Here is a 7,138-nt window from a genome sequence, read left to right as displayed (position 1 = left end):
TCAATTTATCTTCTTAATTATCAAAGTGTCTTTCTGAAGATTAAATTACTTTGATGGACAATAAGTTTCCAGAGATTGACTTCAATTCCAAAAATCTCATGATTACTGTAATATGGCAGTTGAGTGGTTCAAGTTGTCAGCATTAACAATCTTACCAGGTTTTGAATTACTAAAGTAATTACTCATCCTGTAGCCTGTGCATCTATGGAGAACAAATGCTCGTGACTATTTGGAAGAGAAGTCTTTTTGCCATCTATCTAGATGGCAGTTTGTGAAATTTTTAGTTAAGCTATAGAGAATAAGCCGTGAGAAGGGCAAACATGTCATTTGTTTTCATAAACCAACCACTTTGGGACTACAGGGGGTACTGTTAATAACTCTTTTAGGATAATGGGCAAAGGTGATGATCCCAGGATTTATTATCATACCAGACATCTCTTCTATGAAGTTTTCAGGCTAAAGTCCAAGTTAAAGAAAATAAATGATGTAAGAACTTTCTATGTTCACGATAAATGACAGATGATGAAAACTTAATAATAAACCAATTTGAACAGCAAACTTAACTGTGGATCTCAGAATATTAGAAAACAGGAGCTGGCCCATCAAAGGGTATTTATTGCTCTTGCAGAAGACCCGGATTTAGTTTCCAGAGTCTACTTTGTGGAACTTATAACCACCCACAATTCCAGATCCAGAAAATCCAACAATTCAGATCTCCTGGGTCACACATTTGATTCCTGAGTGCGGAAGTTTTTGTATGAGTTTCTAGGATATACAAACTTTTAGAAAACTGCATGTTAGTAATAATCTGTGAAAAAGAACATACAATGTTTTTACGGTGGTACGTGAAGTGCTAGGATAAGATTGAAGACCCCACAGGATTCAGTATTCTTTCAGGACATAGCAGAAGAAGTAAAGAAGACAATAGGAAACCCAATGCTTTCATTGCAGAAAATATTTAAAAGAATATATCAAGAACATAATGCATATGTTAGCTTAGAAGCCAGTAAATTTAGTAGACTAGTAACTTTAGGTACTAACTTTGTTCTCTCTCTGGAGGTTGTAAGCCTTCATTAGACATTGACAAGATTTATTTTAACATGATTACACAAAAGGTGATCAGGCAAATGTGATGAATTATGTTTAGACCACAGTATTCATGGCCCCAGCTGTACTGTATCTGTTACATAGAAATGAGTTCTTCAATTTTTTTCCTTTCCTTTCCTTTCCTTTCCTTTCCTTTCCTTTCCTTTCCTCTCCTCTCCTCTCCTCTCCTCTCCTCTCCTCTCCTCTCCTCTCCTCTCCTCTCCTCTCCTCTCCTCTCCTCTCCCCCCTCCCCTCCGCTCCCCTTCCCTCCCCTTCCCTCCCCTCTCCTCTCCTCTCCTCTCCTCTCCTCTCATTTCTTCTCCTTCCCTTCCCTCCTCTCCTCTCCAGTCCTCTTCCCTTTACTTTTCTTCTTTGATTTCTTTTGATCAATATTTTTGTTTTTTGTCTGCTTTTGTATTCCTGGGCATCAAACAATGGTCTTGAAAAATCAAGGGCAAGTTCTTTTAGACAATACTCTTATCCTCTTTCTTGTTTTTATTCTATAAACCAAAACATTTGCCCTGGAAAGTCAACAAAGAAACAACTCTGTATGGGACATTCCCATGCTTGCAATGTAAAATGCAATTTCCAGAATATTGACTTGAGATTCCAGTCACATATTGTGGGTCCTCAATATGTGATGAAATTTTTTACTGCTACATTGCAACTGAAATTTAATATATACTGAGAGACTCTATATAATGAATTTTGAATGTCAATTTTATGAGTCTTTCTACAGTATATGACATGAATTTTTAAATTGCCCTTCAGGTGGATCAAAAAATACACCCCCCCCCGAGAAAAGCATCTTTCAAACTTAATATTATACATCATGGTCTCCACAGATCATTCATCATATTTAACAAATGAGTTATGATTTGTAAGTCACAGAGATCACAAAGACCTAAAGGATGGACACTGACCACACAAAAACTATGTTCTAATCACTGATGAAACAACCATTTTAAAATATAGCTGAGCTGTTTTACTATTTAATTAAAAGTGACATTGCAACTCAAGGAAAAATTCACATTACTTATAAAATTGCACCTTAATAAATGTTTAGTTAAAGGGGGAAAAGTTAAAATCATTGTAATATTATAAACTTTTTAAATAGAAACTCTTACATGAGATGATGTTGTGATACTAAATTGTCTTTCTTTAAATCATGACTGCCCAGGTTTTTAAATCTAATGGCTCAGTTAGACTTACGTATGTATGTATGTATGTATGTATGTATGTATGTATGTATGTATGTATTTATGTGTATATGTAAATAGATGAAGAAGGAAAGGCACTAAGTAACAGGCATAGCCTTTTGTCTTTTTTAGTCCAAGTTCCATGTCATATCAAAGTAGTAGTCTCTTGGTGCACGGTGTTCTGAGCCCCACACCAAAAAGTGAGAAAATTTTAATTACTTAAATGTGAAGCTTCTTTCCTGTGTTCTTGGAGTAACTTCCTCTGGATATGTCTTGCGTTTCTTTGCTTTTTTCCCCCCCACTTGCCTTCACCTCCCTCCCCAATCTCTCCTTTCCTCTTCCTGACTTTCTTTTTGTTTTATCTTTTTCTATTGCTGGACTTACCTCCCCACCCCACCTCTGTACCCCAATCTCCCCCTTCCTCTTCCTCTCCCTCCTTTTTATTCTCTTTCTATATCTGGACAGTGATAATTTGGATCCACTTTGAGGAATCAGTCCTATGCTCAGAGTTCACACCTCCATCACATGTTAGAAGACATGGTTGTTTAATGTGAGCCATTTCTGGTAGAGGAAGGTGGCTTGTACTGTTTTGACATTTTCTTTTGTTCCTCTGTGTTTCTTCCTTTTCACATTCCTTCCACATCACCACATAGTTCCAAAAGTACCTTCTTTTATTCATCTATTTGATTTCCCAGAAAATAATAAATAAATAAACTTTGTAAAACAATCCTGTCACATCTCTCATGTCATCTGGACACTCTGGATGTTTTTCCAATCTAGTCAATGCTATGACCTAATGATCTCAGACAAACCTTGAATATTTTCATAATTTATATAGGATTTTCTCTCTCTTTACTTCTCTGTGTATTTTCTTGCCTGTATATGTTATCCTTACCCCTCTCTTTCACATGTAATGAGTTCCAGAGTCAGATACAGCAGTTTCAGTGTTAATTTTTATACTTGTCACAGTATTGTTGTCCTAAAGAAACATTATCAGTGTTCACACTGAATCTAGACTTGTTTTTTTTTCAATTCCTATATTATCATATAAAAGTATATTGGTTTTCTTGTTGTACCAGGAATGCTTACTTTATGTGATATTCTGTGAAAGAGAGTTTTTCAAAAATGAGATTTTTCTGTTGGCAGATTTTCTGTAACAGAGTACAGTATCTTTTTATTTGTTGGACCAGGGAAATGCAAATGTAGGCACTCACACTTGCTAGGCCACTTTTGTCATTGTACTATGGCCCAAACCCCTAGATTTATCTTTCTAAATGACTTGAGAAAACTGGTGGATTTTATTTGAATATTTAATAGTGCTCTACTTCCAGTTAAGTTTACTTATTCCTATTAATTTGTGATTTTAAAAGAATATGTCATGTGGTATGCATTCTTTGAGCTATAGAAATGATCTCTGAAAATATCATCTCTGTACATATTTTACATTCTTCTGGAATGTACATTTTAGCATTATACTTAATGGTTATATTTTTATAGTGTTACATTGGATTCACCTTCCATGCTTTTATTCTTAAGACTGTTTTTGTTACTTTCTCTTTTCCTCTCTCAATTTCTCAGTTTTGGAGTGAGGGGAAAGATATCTCTATCTTGATATACTTTTCAAATAATAAAACATTTTTATTGCACAGATAACAATGTCTTTCATGTTAATTTTAAATAGGTTTCTCTTATAAACAGGTAAAGAAGGAAATAGTGAGTTTTAAATTTTCCTTTCTGTTTTTTATTTAATTATATATTTATTGACATATTTTGAGTTTCTAATTTGTATTGGTCTGGATCACAAATGACTACTTTAAAAAATCACCTAAATATCTTAGTTTGCATTTTAAAGAATACTGTGTAACAATCATAGTTGGTTCAAGAGAAAGAAATATTTTTTCTGAGATAACAAAAATGCCAGAATTCTATTATGTGTAAATTAGTGTTAATAAATTTTAAGGAAACATTTTTTTCTTACCTAGGGAACAAGAGCTTATAAAAGTATTTCATGGAGTTTTCTCTGTTGGATTTTTGTGGCATTTTCCTTTTGTTCCTGATATTTGAGAATCTCAAACAGGAAACACAAAGTAGAGATACCATCTAGATTATCTCTGGAGGTAAACTGAAAAAAAAACCCAAAACACTCATATAAACTAGACAACTGGCAACTACAAAACCAAATTGCTCTCTTTCACTTTCAAGACATTCCAAATCAACTTGGTTTGTTTCTATTTTATATAGGGGCACTTAAAATAAAAGACATATACACACACATAATATAGATAGATAGATAGATAGATAGATAGATAGATAGATGATAGATAGATAGATAGATAGACAGACAGATAGGTGGAGCAAGTAAGGGAGGCAGAGGGACAGGGAAAGAGAATTTTCTATTCACTAAATTAATGAAATCTTCACTTCAGATGGCCGAAACTCTTCAACACTTATGCATCAGACACTAACAGTGCTGTGTGAATGTTATCTCTGCCAATGTAAAAGACATTGTAAATATAAAAGAGTATTTAAAAACCTTTCAATGTATGAGAAGATAAATCTGATCACCCACAGACAGAATTATTCTCAGGTTATAAATGTATCTGAACCACAGACACCCACTACTTCCATGATTCCTAACCAGGATGCTGGTGTGTTGATGTGGAATTTTATGACTGATGAGAAAAACTCCCCACAGAGTATGAAGATTGAGTCCAACATTGTGGAGAAGCAAAACAAAAGTAGAGCCTTTTACTTCAACATAGTAACCGATGGCTTCCAGAGCGCCATTAACAAATGCACACTGCTGCTCTGAATTTCACTGGTCAGTCTTATATGACCAGAGTTCTGTGTGGTCATTGTCATGATATATATTTCACAGTGTACCTTATCAAAAGAGAAAGTTCCAAACATCAGTTTGTGGAAGGAAAGATTGGGAGATGGGTAATATGGAGCATTATTATTCTAAAGCATCAAGGATATACATTGTGGTGGCCATCAGGGCAAAAGCAATAGCTTGGATCTCCTGGAAAATAAGAGTGATAATGTATGGAGAGAGATGCATAGATGCTCTGGGTTTCTTTTATGTGGAAAAGAGAAGAAGTTTATCACACAGTTTGCTATATTTAAAGGACAGATCAGAGTAGGGTCACTGGGAGTGCCAGACCTTGTCAAGAGCATTAGTGGTCATGAAGGCTCAGTGCTATCTCCTGAGCATACATCCCCCAAATGGCACACCTGAAGGTGTTTTCCTACCTGCAGTCAGATTGCTCTGCAGTTTCCTGAGGAAAGGTATAAACGCCCTTGAACTTAGGTTTACCCTTAATAAAGTTTTTTAAGACTTTTATATAGCAACATTTCATTATTTCTAAGATAATCTATTATTTTTCATTATAACAGTAAATAAATACTTTAATGAAAATTTGATAATACAGATCATAGCAGTTCTAAACCCTGAAGAAACCTGTTAAATAATTTCAGTACTTAAGAGATAATAGTCTATTTTTATTTTTGTTATTTACAGGCCTATGAAGAAACTGAGTCAGCCAAAGAGTTTTGAATGTCTAGAGAATATTTCAATAAAGCTTTAGTATTAAAATTATGGCTTTAATATCTGGATGTTGTTTGTGGGGCTAATCTGAACTCTGTGAGTTTTTACAATGACTATAGCAGGTAACAACTCAAAACCATATAATTTACCCACAGCAGAAATCTTCTATTTAGATTACTTGGTAGTGTTGCTGTAACATTTAGAAATTTTAAAATCCGTAGAATTAGCAATATTTTGGGACACACACATATAAACTCAACACTTAGGACTTGAGAAGCTGAGGTAGGATGATGTTGATTTCTAAGTCAGTTTGGTCACCATACTGAGGCACTTTCTCAACAAAATGGAAGTTAAAAATAAATAACCATCTATTGAGCATGGTAGAGAATGACACCCTGTGTACTTCGGTGAAATCACTGAATTACACCACTCCATGGGAAGAAAAACAGCTTATTCAGGAACAATCTACCAGGCTGCCTCAAAACATAGAGAACAACAGCGCCAACAGCTGGGCAGGAAAGCAAGTCAATTTTAATTTATAGTGATCAGAATTGAGTCTTTGAGTGGATACAGGTTGTTTGGGTTAATCATGACCTAGATGCCCTTTACCCCTAATAACTGACCATTAAGGGTGGAGAAAAGAAATGGTAGATTTCCTTACAAACAGAAACTTCATGTTACCAGGTTTCTGAGGAATGCTGAGTTGGTTTCTTTTTACCCATTAGGAATCATTCTGTTACTGCCCCTAGAGGACTGCAGATGTGACTGCGTCAAATGTGGATCAGTAGGTGGTGGAAAGGAAAGAGGCCATGTCTATCCTCAGTGTTCTGACCTGTGAACAGAATGTTTAGTAGCCTAACACTCACTGAAAAAAAAAGCGAGCCTAAAATGACCACCAGTCTGTCTCCAGGAGACCTCTTCCCTCCTCCTCCCCACCTCAACCCCTACAAGGAGCTAGACTGAGAAAACCACAATCAGTAGTCAGGCATCACACAGGTCTAGATGAGCTCCCACAGCTGGGAACAAGTCAGATATAGAAGAAGCCTGCCTGGGTCCAAGGGATGTAAGCCCAAGATAACCACCAGTCAAGTACCATGGAGTCTGGAGAAGAGCTAGCCTGAGTTAACCACCAGTCTGGTGCCACACAATCTGGGCAGGAAAGACCATGCCTGAGATGACCTCTGCCAGGAGCCATAATGCATGAGCAGGGAATAGCACTCCTGAGTGCTTTCTTCAGACAACTCCAGGCACTCAGAGACTCTAGGCACCTCTCAGAGGAGCAACTAAGTGTTATAGAAGTGGAAGA

At 36.1% G+C, this 7,138-nt stretch overlaps 1 pseudogene; it reads left to right on the top strand.

Moving 5' to 3' along the window:
- Positions 1–6,570: 6,570 nt before the first annotated feature.
- Positions 6,571–6,695, top strand: LOC114610405 (annotated as a pseudogene).
- Positions 6,696–7,138: the final 443 nt, after the last annotated feature.

Source organism: Grammomys surdaster, unplaced genomic scaffold (genome assembly GCF_004785775.1).
Source record: "Grammomys surdaster isolate TR1022 unplaced genomic scaffold, NIH_TR_1.0 126039, whole genome shotgun sequence".
Lineage (NCBI taxonomy): Eukaryota > Metazoa > Chordata > Mammalia > Rodentia > Muridae > Grammomys > Grammomys surdaster.
This window is presented reverse-complemented; position numbering and strand designations above follow the sequence as displayed.